The 12,533-nt window shown below is 46.8% G+C and overlaps 1 protein-coding gene across 1 annotated transcript in view; it reads left to right on the forward strand.

Annotated features, from left to right (window-relative positions):
• Window positions 1-12,533, forward strand: part of DCHS1 (dachsous cadherin-related 1) — a 35,716-nt gene that overhangs the window by 2,227 nt on the left and 20,956 nt on the right. The window lies entirely within an intron of this gene.

Raw genomic sequence — 12,533 nt, forward strand, 5'->3', positions numbered from 1 at the left:
CAAGCACTCCACTCCTTGGCCACTGTTGGTTACATTTTCCTTGAGCCCACCCACCCCCCCAAAGTCTCAACACTAGCTGGAATAAACTCTCAACCACACCAAATGGTGCTTCTATAAATTCATGCTTCTATAAATTCCACCTTCAACTAGGCCCTCCATAAATAAGTAAATAGATGATTTTTTTTTCTATTTCTGGCACACCACTTATTTCACATCCCTTACCCCATTGTTCCCAACATATTAATTAGTCAATTTGCTGATTCATTCATTCAGTAAACACAGATTAAGCACCTGTTCTGTGCCAGGCAATGTGGTAGGTGCTAACATTGCAAGGATGAACAAAACGGACATGGTCTACCTTTATGGGGCTTACAGGCTATGGAGTGAGTACTGTGATCCAACAGCACGTAGTAGGGAAACCTAAGCTGATGTAGGGAAGTCAGAAGAGGCTTTCTGGAGGAAGTAAAATTTAAGCTTAAGCTTAATGGATAAACAGGGAGTCAACCAAACAAAAGAGAGGTGGAGGTGAGGTAGGGTGGGTGGAGAATATTCCAAGCCAAGAGAGCAGCATGAGAAAGCCCAAATGAAGCAGGTGATGTATGTTGAGATACAAAGCAATTCAGTGAGCCTGGCACTAATAGCATGGTGTGAGGAGAGGTGAGAGTCTGGAAGAGAGTGGTTGATGGAGGGTTAGTTCTATCACACGGTTCTTGTAGGTCATACGAAAAATATTTAACCCAAGGAACGTCACCAAATCATTTGAAGGTGTGGTGTGATATAACCAGATCTATTTTAGAAACATCAATCCTAACAGCAGTGTGGAGACTGGAAGGAGGAGTCTAAAAAAGGATAGAGTTGGCTGTTGCAGGAACCCTGGAGGTGATCACACTGGCTTGAGCTGGACTAGTGGCAATACAGAGGAAGGAGGTAGATGGTTTCAAGAGTTCTTTAGGCAGTGAGGGCAGCAGTGACAGAATGGATGTGGAGATTGAGGAGAGGGACAAAGTAGATAACCTGGTCTACCTGAACACTGAGAAAACTGAAGCCATCCAGTTTGAATTCCTCAGCTTTCCGCCTCCTCCTTCAAATTGTATTTGCATCCTCCTCAACCTCTTCTGCTTTCCTGTGGTAATGAAAAGGCAGCTCTTCTATTTAAGACCCATCCTCCACCTGTGTGTGGATCCCATCTCCTTCCCACCTCAGGGACCTCAGTTGATGATTCCTATGTCTTACCAATGTCCCCAGTTTCTCTCTATATCCCTGTTCCTCCTATGAACACGTGAATAGCCTCCAGTCTCTTCTACTTTCCTTAACCTTGTAATACCCAATTGACTAAGAAACTTTCACTTTGCTTTACTGCTACATTTTGTAGCATGGAGCTGCTCCCACTTCTTCATTTCCCATTTACTCCTTCCAGCCCCTCCATGTAACTGCTCTCCCGGAGAGAGAAGGACCTCTCACCTCTCTCACCTGACAAATCTAGGGGCTCTTTTCAAGAGTCCTTCATTGCTTGACCCCTTAGCAGTGTTAACCTTTCTTTTCCTTTTCTTTTTTCCAATATTTTATTTATTGATTTTAGAGAGAGGAGAGAGAGGAAAAGGGGATGGGGAAGGAGTAAGAAGCATCAACTCATCGTAGTTTCTCATATGTGCTTTGACCAGGCAAGCCTGGGGTTTTGAACTGGTGACTTCAGCATTCCAGGTCAACGCTTTATCCATTGTGCTACCACAGGTCAGGTGACTATTCTTTTCTATTTAAATCATTCTTGTCTTATGGCTTCTGAGCCATTATTTTATTCTGTCAACATTTAATGAACTCTCTTGTGCCAACCACACTGCTAGGCGATGGGAATACTATGACTGAAGACACTATTCCTACCCTCAAGAAGTTTGAACCTCAGTAGAAGAGAAAGGCAACTAAACATGATTATAGTATGTGGGAATCTGTGCATCTCCCAGAACTCCTCCTGGCTGTTCCTTCTCAACCCACTTTAGGGGTTCTGTTGGGTGACCCTTAAATGTCACTGTTCCTTAGGGTTCTGGCTTGGACTTTATTGTCCATCTACTGTATACACCTCTCTGGCTGATCCATCTCATTCATTTCCAGGGCTTTGATTATCATCTATTTAAGTTGATGACTCCCAAATATCTTCCTCTTTCAGACTTCTGACCTCCAGACCTTCATATCTGCTTCCTACCTGATCTTTACTATGTAACTCACAAGCTCCTTAACATATACAAACCTGACCTCATAATTTCTTTCTCCCCCAAACCATCCCTACTCAGTTATCAAGCTAAAAACCCAGAAGTTAACTATGGCCACTCCCTTCTTCACATGTACCATAACTCAGAAAGTCATTGGAATCTGTTAGTTCTACCTCCTTTCCAGCTCTTGGATACCCTTTTTCTTGATGACCTCATCTACTGCCCTCACCTCACCATCTTTTCACATAAATTACTGAAAGAGCCTTCTTACTTGTATTCCTAATCCTCTACTCTTCCTTCTTCTTGTCCGTTTCCATTATAGCAAGAGGAATCTCTCTAAAGTGCAGATCCAACCATGTCATTGTTTGCTCAACATTCTTCAGGGTTCTTCCATTGTCTTGGATGAAATCTGTATTTTAACAAGGCTTATGAGATCCTCATGATCTGACTCCCCCCCAGCCTCATCACCTCTCCCATTTCCCTAGCTCCCTCATATTGTGAGTTCCAGTCATTGAATTCCTCGTAGTTCCCCAAAGACACTGGCATTCTTCCATGCTTCTGGCCCTTTGCACATACTACTTTCTGCCCTAAAAACCCTTCACTCCCTTCTTCTCCTGGCTAACCCCTTCCCATCCTCAGATCCATTCTCAAACCATGCCTTTCCTGACTCCACCAGCCAGGATTGGGATCTTCTTGTCTTGCTGTCATGATTGCCTCTTCCCTGTTCTGTTTCTCTAACTGGACTAGGACTTCATGATGACAGGGTTGCATATTATTCATCTTCATGTCCCCAGGGCTACTCTGCAGATTCTTGGCAATGAACAGATGAATGAATGAGGCACTTGACAGCACATGCCTCACCCTCAATCACTCACTCTTCAGAAGACTGACATCTGGTCTCAGCTGCCCACACAGTCAAGGTATTTTCACACATACCCACTTAGCCCACTGGAAACATTTCCACTCCCCTCCCCCAAACTTACCCTTCCTCACCTTTTTCTCTCTCCTTTCTCCCTTTTACCTGGGCTGCTCTTTTTCTGGATCCTCTTCCTCTCTCCTTTCTGCACTTTATTTCTCTTTCATTCAGTTAGCAAATACTTAAGGAGCACCAAAAATTTGCAAATACAAAATCTGTTTCCTGGTTTCCCGCTGCCTGCCCCCTCCTTCAGCTCCAGTGTCCAAGTTTCCTGGGCAACCCTTTGACTTCCAGGCATTTTCAACCAGTGCCACATTGGAAAGTCTTCTCAGTTCTTGTGTCACTGGTGAGAGGGCACCTCCTCCAAGAAGTCCACCTGGAGCCCCAAACCTGAGTCAGGATGCCCCTCTGTGTTCTGATTAGCACAATAAAATCTATTTATGTTTCTCTCTAAGCTTCTCAAAGGAGGGAGCTTTTGTCTCTCAGGGCCTAGCACTCCCACAAGGTTGGTGAGGAAGGAGGAGGGGAGAGAGGAAAGAGGGGAGGGGTGGGCACATCAGACCTTCCAACTACACCATTTGCCACTTGGATGGCTCTAGCATCTCTGAGCTCCCCTTTCTTCAGATGAAAATGTCAGTAACATTAAGAGAATTGTTTGAGGATTCATAAAGAAGACAACTATTAGGTGCTGAACTTTGAACTTAATTTTATTTCCAATGTCTCAGTCTCTCTGCTGTGTTCGTCTGCCCCTCAGTCTCTAGCCTCCTGCTTCCCCAGACTTGTTCTTTCCTCTCAATATCTCTAAGTTGCTCTAGCTCCAGCTAGCTCCAGTAGCACTAGCCTCTTCTGCAGTCCGGACTCTGATTGTCAGGGTCAGAATTTAAGACCAGATCTTTACTGCCCATCACCACCACTCCTAGCTTCCTCACCATTTCCAGGTCTCCCTACCTCCGGACACCACAAAGGCAGGGACTCGATCTCTCCAAGTCACTGCAATTTCTTTTTTTTTTTTTAAAGAACTGATTTATTTATTTGAGAGTGGGGGGGAGAGGGAGGAGCAAGAAGCATCAACTCGTGGCTGCTTCTTGTATATGCCTTTACCAGGCAAGCCCGGGGTTTTGAACTGGCGACCTCAGCATTCAGGTCAACACTTTATCCACTGCACCACCACAGGTCAGGCAACAATTTCTCTACTGCTTAATATGGTGTTTGGCACATGGTAATATTCAGTAAATATTTGTTGACTAAATCTATTAATGAATTATTTCACAAGCATGCCCTTGAACCTCCAAGCATCCTCTGGTCCCTTCCCCTGTCTTACTGTCTGACTCCATGCCCACGTGACCATCTACCTGGACTGGCAATTATCTCATCATTAATATTCTCTTCTAACCCATCCTGTGCACACTGCCAAATTATTATACTAAAGCAAACTTTGCTTGTTCTCCATCCCTGTTCTGTTGCCTGGCCATGACCCTCTATCAGGGCATTCCAAGCCCGCAAGCAGAGAAGCAATATGGTGTTAACAGAAAGCACTAGTTTTGGAGTTCATCAGAGCTTCATTCCAGATGTCTCTCTGCTAGTTGCTCTGAGCCTCAGTTTCCTCATTTGTGAAATAACACTTATCTCAGAGTTATCATGTATGTCTGGCAAACAATAGCAACTGATATTTATTGAGCCTTCTCTCTATACCAAACACTGATAAGTTTTTTGTAGTGTTCTTTAACTTTTTCGTTTTAAGATTTTATTTTTGAGAGGAGAGAGAGTGAGAGAGACAGAGAGAGAGAAGGGAGAAAGAGCAGGAAGCATCAACTCCCACGTGCCTTGACCAAGCAAGCCCAGGATTTCGAACCTCAGCGTTCCGGGTCAACGCTTTATCCACTGTGCCATCACAGGTCAGGCTCATTTAATTCTTGTATCAACCATATAAAGTAAGTCCCTTAACCCCCATTTTACAGAAGGAAAAAGAGTTTGATAGGTTAAACAGCTTGCCCAGGGTTACACTGTAAGTGGTAGAGTCAGAACTTGAACTCAAGTCTGTCTGACAGCAGAGCTCATCTTCTTCATACTGTAATAATAGTTCATGCTTGCACCCTTGAACAACATTTACTGTGTGCCAGACACTGTTCAAACTGCAAACATAGTGCAGTAGATATCAGTATTGTCTTTATTTTATAAATGAGAAAATGGAAGCACTAAGAAATTAAGTGGCTTGCCCAAGGTCACACAGCTAGTAAGTGTGAAGCTGGGCAGAAATCCAGTTGGTTTGGCCCCAGTATCCACATCTTCACCCGATCCTGTCCTGCCTCACTATGATATATGGCCTTCCTAGTCCAAGAGTTCAATACAGGTGCATTGATGAGTAAACCTATGCTGACATCTTTTCTATGGCCAGTTGTTTATCAGTTCATTCTCTTTCATTTCCCACTAGAGGAAGTTGCACCTTTATGGCCCTCCTAAACTGTTCTCCACAAGGTCACTAGTGAACTCCTCAGTGGCTCAGCCCTCATCTTACTTAGCTCTCAGCAGCATTAGATGCTATTGCTCTCTCCCTCCTTGTTGAAATGTTTCTTCCCTTAACTTCTGTGACACTGCCTCCTTCTCCAAGAATAATAAAGGTCTGCTCAGTCTGCATTTAAAATGTGACTGTCCCCCAGGGTTCTGTCCTAGACTCTTCCCACTCTACATGTCTTATCTGATGGCCCCCACACCAATGGCTTTCCATTCCTCCTTGATTTTTTCAAATCAAGACCTCTCTCCTAGGCTCCAGATCCAACTGTGCCTGGAACAATTCCACGTGGGGATCCTGCCAGGCACCCCCAAAATGGCTCCTCCTCTGTGGTATCCTAATGGCACCACTTTAGTAACCCGGCCAGAAACCTGGGAGTCCGTCTAGAGCCCTTCTATCCCCTCACCCTTCCTGAGAGTCAGTGGCCAAGTCTTGTAGCTTCACTTCCTTGCACCTTTCTTCCTGTGCCCTCTCAATCGCACTGCTCCTGAGCCGAGCTGTTACAGACACGTCACACCTTGTCCTCTCAGTTCCCTTTTCAGGTCTCCCTTGGCTTGCTAGGACGCTTCCCTTCAGCTCCCTTGTCATTTCTCCCTCTCTCCATCTTTCCCTTCTCCCTGAATCCCAGGCAGTGTGGTGTCCTGGGGTCAAACTGAGGCTGTGTTACTTCAGGGAAGTTGTTTCAGTCTGAGCTTCAGTTTCCTCAATGGAAGGCGGGACACCTTTTACACAGGGTTGTTATGATGATTAAACGAGATACTGTCTGTGAATTGGCTGGCATAGGGCCCAACACACCATACAAACTCAGAAAATAGACTTTATTTCAGCTTCCTCTTCTCACATCCGTCCCCAGCCTCTCCCTGGGATGCCTCCCGGGAGCCAGTTCTCAGGGGAACCCGCCGGGTGCGGGCCTGGTCACCAGTCATTGACCTACAGGGCTGTCGTAAGGCTATCCAGGGAAGCCAGTCTGTCAGCCCTTTCTCCCTCCTCCCTTCCTCAGCCTCCTCTCCTCTCTGCCTCTACCCTTCCAGCTCTGGCTCCTGCCTCTTTTGACTTCCTCACCCATTTCTCCAGGCTTGCTGTTCCTGTCTTTGACTTACTTCGCCTTCCTGCAGCAAGCCCTCTCACTCTTTTCTTTGCCACGCACACTGGCTCTCCCTCAGTCTTGCTCCCTGTCATCTACCCACCAGAACTCTTTCTTCTCTCCTTTATGTCTTTACACCTCTCTTTGCTCACTGAGGCTGCGCTCTTCTTCCTCCATTTCTGTGCCAGTCCACCTTTGGTAGCTCTCCTCACCCTGTTGTCTTTCTGGTCCCTGCTCCTCCCTGACCCTGGGACAGGAAGTTGAAGCAGGAGGCCTGGGTGATGCCAGCCCGCCCAGCCTGCTTCCCCTCTGTACCTCGGGCCACTCCTCTACTTCCTCCTAGAGTACCCTCTTCCTTTATGGTCCCCTTATTCCTCCCCTCAACCTACTTTTCCTTCTTCTCCCTCCTCTCCCATGCACCCCCGCTCCCAGGTCCTATAGATACACAAGCCGCGGGTGGGGGGAGGATTGACATCATATTGCAGGCCCCAATGAACAGTCTCGCCCCTCCCCCTCCTAATGAGAACCAGCTGTGGTTCCAGAGGCCCAGATGTGGGGCTAAAGGGGGAGAGCAGGATGGAGCCAGAGGACAGAGTAACAGGACTGGGACAAAGTGAGGGCACGCAGCAAAGCAGAACTGGGTGGGGAAAGAGGTGTGACAGATCTGGGGGGAGAAGGAAGACAGACCTGGGCAGGAGGCAGGACAGCTTGGGGAAAGAGACAAGATGGATGGTTTATACCAGATCTGGGGGAAGGGATGCGACAGACCTGGAGAGGAAAAGAGACAGGAACAGGGAGGAGGAGCAACTCTTGGGGAAGAGGCAGTGAGAAACATTGGACAGATGGGGGAGATGGTGCTAAGAAGAGAGTTGGAGAGAGGATGAGACGGTCTCGAGAGAGAGAGTCTGGAGTTCCAGTTTGGAACTGGAAGCCCTGAAGCAGGAAGTGATGAGGCACAGTCCAGACAGAGGCCCCAGGGACCCAGAGGTCACAGCTGCAGCCGCAGAGCTGACCACGAGTGCCCTGGCAGCATGTGTGAGAGCATGCCTGCATGTGGGTGGGTCTACAAGTGTCTGCGCATGTGTCTGTGTGAGTCTGTGCACGTGTGAAAGTGGGTCTGCCTGTGTGCGTGGAGTGTGCCTGTGTGTATACATTGTGGGGGAGGGGGGTAATCTATGAGAATGTGCCTGTCCATGGAAAGCCTGTGATAAAGTCTTTCTGTGTTTGTATGTATGCCTGCATGTGTGTGTGTGTGTGTGTGTGTGTGTGTGTGTATGTGTGTTTTGGGGGGCAGGGGTCCCATGTGAATGAACTTGCCCTCTGTGTGTGTGTGAAAACATGTTTCTCTGTATTTGTGACAAGGGGTATCTGTGCATGCACACTGGCTATGAAGTCTGTCCATATGTGTATGAGTGTGTGAGTGTGCTTGTCTGCAGGTAAGTTAGAGCATGTGTGGGTCTGTGACTATGAGTATGCACCTTTGTCCACTGTAAGAGTGTATTGGGGAAGTCTGCACTGGAAAGGGGCCCAGGCTGGGTGATGAGGAGGGCACCGGGGTCTACATAGGAAGAAGGGGCATCTGCCTGGGTCCGAATGCCTCCTCTTTCCGGTTGATCTTTCACCTGAGCTCTTGTTTCATACATTTCATACACCCTTTCATTCAAAAAATGTATTGCTCATGTACTATGTGCCATGCTCTGTGCTGCCCACAAAGGTGAATAAGATACAGTCCTGGCCTTCAAATAGATGACATTTTGTCTCTGGGTGGTGGAGACAGAGTGATAACTCAGTGTATTAAGTTTATTGGCTTTACTGTCTATTATCTTCTCTCCCTCCCAATCATAACTGCTTTTTCTCTACTGACTGATTAAATGAGTAGGAACAGCTTTTAATCCTTGATATCGAATCCAGTCTCTAGGTCTAGATTCCTGACTTGGGCCCCTAGGCTGTCCCTCTACACTCAGCCTCTCCCTTCTTTGAGTCAGGCTTGTGTTCTCTCTGACCTCCTTGTTCTGAATTTCTCTGACGTGTTATTCCACAGGCAGCTCATTGGCTCCTCAGCCTTGAGCTCAGGGATAGGGATCTTAGTGCACACCCAGAGTCCCAGAATTCTGAAGCTGGGATGAGGATACACCCATCCTCTCCTCACCCTGTTGTCTTTCTGGTCCTTGCCCCTCCCTGAGATGGTGCTGGGAACTGATGAGAGGGCATCCACCAAATGCCCAGCTCTCGTTTCCTTGCTTCCATTGCCTCTAATTCTCGCAAACCCCACAAGGTAGGTATTACTGTAGCCATTTTATAGATTAGGAAAATAATACTGAGACCAGGACTCAAACCCAGCTCAAACTCTGGAGTCCCTGCTCTTCTTACTGCCTTGCGCAGATAGGAGAGATGAGGGTTGGAAGTGTAATGTGGGGGGGGGGGGGTCAGAAGCTCTCTTCACTTAGGAGGACTGAAAGTCCTAGAGCAGAGCAAATCTGTCAAGACCAAAGGACACCTTTCCATAGCCACAGGACTGACCATGGTGTCTCCAGGGCACGGGCTCACACAAGTTTGTGTATCTCGTGTTAGTTGGCATGTCCATGGGTGCTTCTTTCTGTGTTGGTAGATGAGTGTGGCGGTGTGCAGTTCTCTGACCATTCATTCAGCACTGATTGCCTGCTGACCATACACCTCTACTAATGCTGAAGATCAGAGACAAAATAAGACCACCAAGTTGCTGCCCACAAGGAACTTCCAGTTCTGCAGGGGGGGCAGATACATGAACAAATGAGGGTTGCTGTGCAGTTTATGGTCAGTGTGCACCAAAAACAGTGGGAGTCCAGTAGAGGATACAGTTGGCTCTGCAGGGGGTGATGGAGATGTAGAAGACTCCATAAAATACAGGACATTTGAACTTCATCTTGAAGTTTGAGTAGGAGATAGCCACTTGGAGAGGATTTATAGAGGATATCTCAATAGAAAGACTAGCCTGACCGGGTGGTGGTGCAATGGATAGAGTATCAGCCTGGGACGCCGAGGACCCAGGTTTGAAACCCTGAGGTCACTGGCTTGAGTGAAGGCTCACCAGCTTGAGCGCAGGGTCACTGGCTTGAGCATCAGATAACAGACATGAGCCTATGGTCGCTGGCTTGAATCCCAAGGTCATTGGCTTGTGCAAGGGGTCATTGGCTCAGTTAGAGTCCCCCGGTCAAGGCATATATGAAAAGGCAATCAATAAACAATTTAAATGCCACAACTATGAGTTGATGCTTCTCATCTCTCTCCCTTCCTGTCTGTCTCTGTCTGTCTCTCTTTAAAAAAAAAAACTGAGAGAATAATTCATACTAAGCAAGGAGTTGGGAAGGATCATGGCAATGGAGTTAGTGTTGGAATACGGGATATGATGGTAAAATTAAGGAGGGGCACACTAGAGAGATCGGCAGGACTCAGATCAGGAAGATATATTAAGAATGTTGGACTCTATATTGTGGGCCAGAAATTCTATACCTAGTGTCCCTGAACCTCATGAAACTGCAGACACAGTTTGTGTGTATGTGTATCTGCATTTTCCCCCTGGAGGAGTAGCAGTTTTCTGCTGTAAGTAATGGGGACCCAGTGGAATCCTTTTGTCAGGAGTGGTTTGTCAGGAATAGGTCTGGTCAGGTAGAGATGGACTAGAGGGTCCAAGCCAGGAGGCTGGAGGACCAGTAAGGAGCAGAATCGAAAGTAGAGATGACAAAGCTCACACTAGGACAGCAGCAGTGGGGAAGAAAGGAAAGGGCACCCTTGAGACCTGTCAAGTTGAGACAGTTAGGTTTGGATGACTAATTGGATGACTAAGAGCAGGGAAGCCAGGAGAGCTTCTGGATTTCTGCCTTGAACACCTGGAAGAGTGATGGCGTTGTCCCCAGGAAAGGGAATGGAGGAAGTCAGTTTGAGGTGAAGGTTGGGTATCTGCTGCAAAGGAAGTCCAGTATATGGCTGGACATATGCCGCCAGAGATGTCAGAGGCAGAAATGTAGATTAGAACGTCATCAACAGATAAATGACACATAAAAATCTGATTGATGCACTTGAATCGAAAGCATGGTAATGGATAAGTTCTCCCAGGCGGAGTGTGGAGAGTGGGTAAGATGTGGCCAGGGTTGAGTCCTGCAGAGAACCAGTTTTTATTTTATTTTTTTAAAGATAATATTTATTAATTTTAGAGAAAAGAGAGAGAAAGAGAAAGGCGGGGGTTGGGGGAGGAGTGGAAAGCATCAACTCGCAGTTGTGTCTTGCACGTGCCTTGACCTGGCTAAGCCCAGGGTCTTGAACCAATGAGCTCAGCATTCCAGGTTGATGCTCCATCCACTGCGCCATCACAGGCCAGGCTGAAAACCAATTTTTAAAGATGGGCTGAAGAACAACTTGCACAGGAGACTAAGGAGTGGACAGAGAAGTACAATGGAATCAAGAGGTGGGGTGTAACCATGTGAAGCCAAGATAAGTAGGCTTCAAGAAGCCAATGATCAGTAATCCAGTATTCCAGAAGAATACAGTAGGGGGGATAAAAATAAGTTTCGGTTAGATGTAGAACATGGAAGCTTAGTGAAAGCAATGTCATAGGAGAGGAAGCCTCACTTCATAGAGGTGGAGGGTGTGAGAAGTGAGAAATCGGAAGAAATGAGTCAACCTTTCAAAGACGGTTGCTCTCAGTCACTAAATGCTTTCATGAGGCTTTTGGCCAACTTCTTCTTGAACTTCAGCAGCATTTGACACCCTGGCTCCCCTTAGCCTCAGAGGCACTTCCCCTCTCTGGTTTTCTGTTTCTTTCTCTCTAGCCCATTAAGGTCCAGTTGATGGTTCAGGTCAGAAATTTGCCTGTCACAGTTGACCTCTCCTATTACCTCATCCCCCACCTTCAAACAGGCATCAAGCCCTGTCTCTTCTACCTCCTAGACCTCCTACAGACCTACCACTCTATCACTTTCATTGCTGACACTCATCTAAGTCATTATCAAAGCAGCGCCATCTCCTGGGCTCCTACAAGTGTGCTGCAGGGGCTGCCCTAAGATAACCATCCTGTCTGCATGCCCCTTGTTTTCCTAAGGGCAGCGACAGTGATCTTCACAAAATGTAAGTCATGCCCTGGCACACCCCTTCTCAAAATACTTTTGTGTCTTCCACTTGCCTTTAGGATGAAGTCAAAATCATCATTATGGCTTATGAGTCCCTGCCCCACTTCATACTGTTGCCCCTAGCACTCTACACTTCACACACATTGTCCCCCAATTACACCCCAAACACTCAGCCCTTTCTTTACTGGGGGCTCTAAACCTTTCCAGTCTCTTCCCTCTTCCAAAAGCTCTTCTCTCCTTTCTGTACCCCCTTCTCTGCCCACCATTGCCTAGCTAATAGCTACTCATTAAGTAGATTCCAACTTGACTATTAGCTCTCCCACACTCCCTATGTTAATCCCCTTATGTCCTCATAGCTGCCTATACTTCTTACAGCCCTAATCACTTGTCCAGTTCCTGAACTGTAAGCTCCATGAAGCCAGGGACTGTTTTCTTTATTCATGGATGTGTCTCCAATGTCTCCACAGAGTAGGTGCTCAATTTCTTGTTGAATGGAGAGGAAAATGGGGCTAAGAGAATATATATATGGAGAGAAAGAGAGAGAGAGACTTCAGCATATTTAAATGCTGATAGAAGTCTTCAGCAGAGAGGAAAAGGCCAACATTCAGATGAGGTTCCCAAGCCTATGGTTACTGAGGTATCACTTCTGAATGAGAAGAAAAGTGAGAAAGGACGGACCATATTTTAAAGTCTAGAGATTGAAGGGAATCTGAGGGCA

This window comes from Saccopteryx leptura, chromosome 1, assembly GCF_036850995.1.
Source record: "Saccopteryx leptura isolate mSacLep1 chromosome 1, mSacLep1_pri_phased_curated, whole genome shotgun sequence".
NCBI classification, from domain to species: Eukaryota; Metazoa; Chordata; class Mammalia; order Chiroptera; family Emballonuridae; genus Saccopteryx; species Saccopteryx leptura.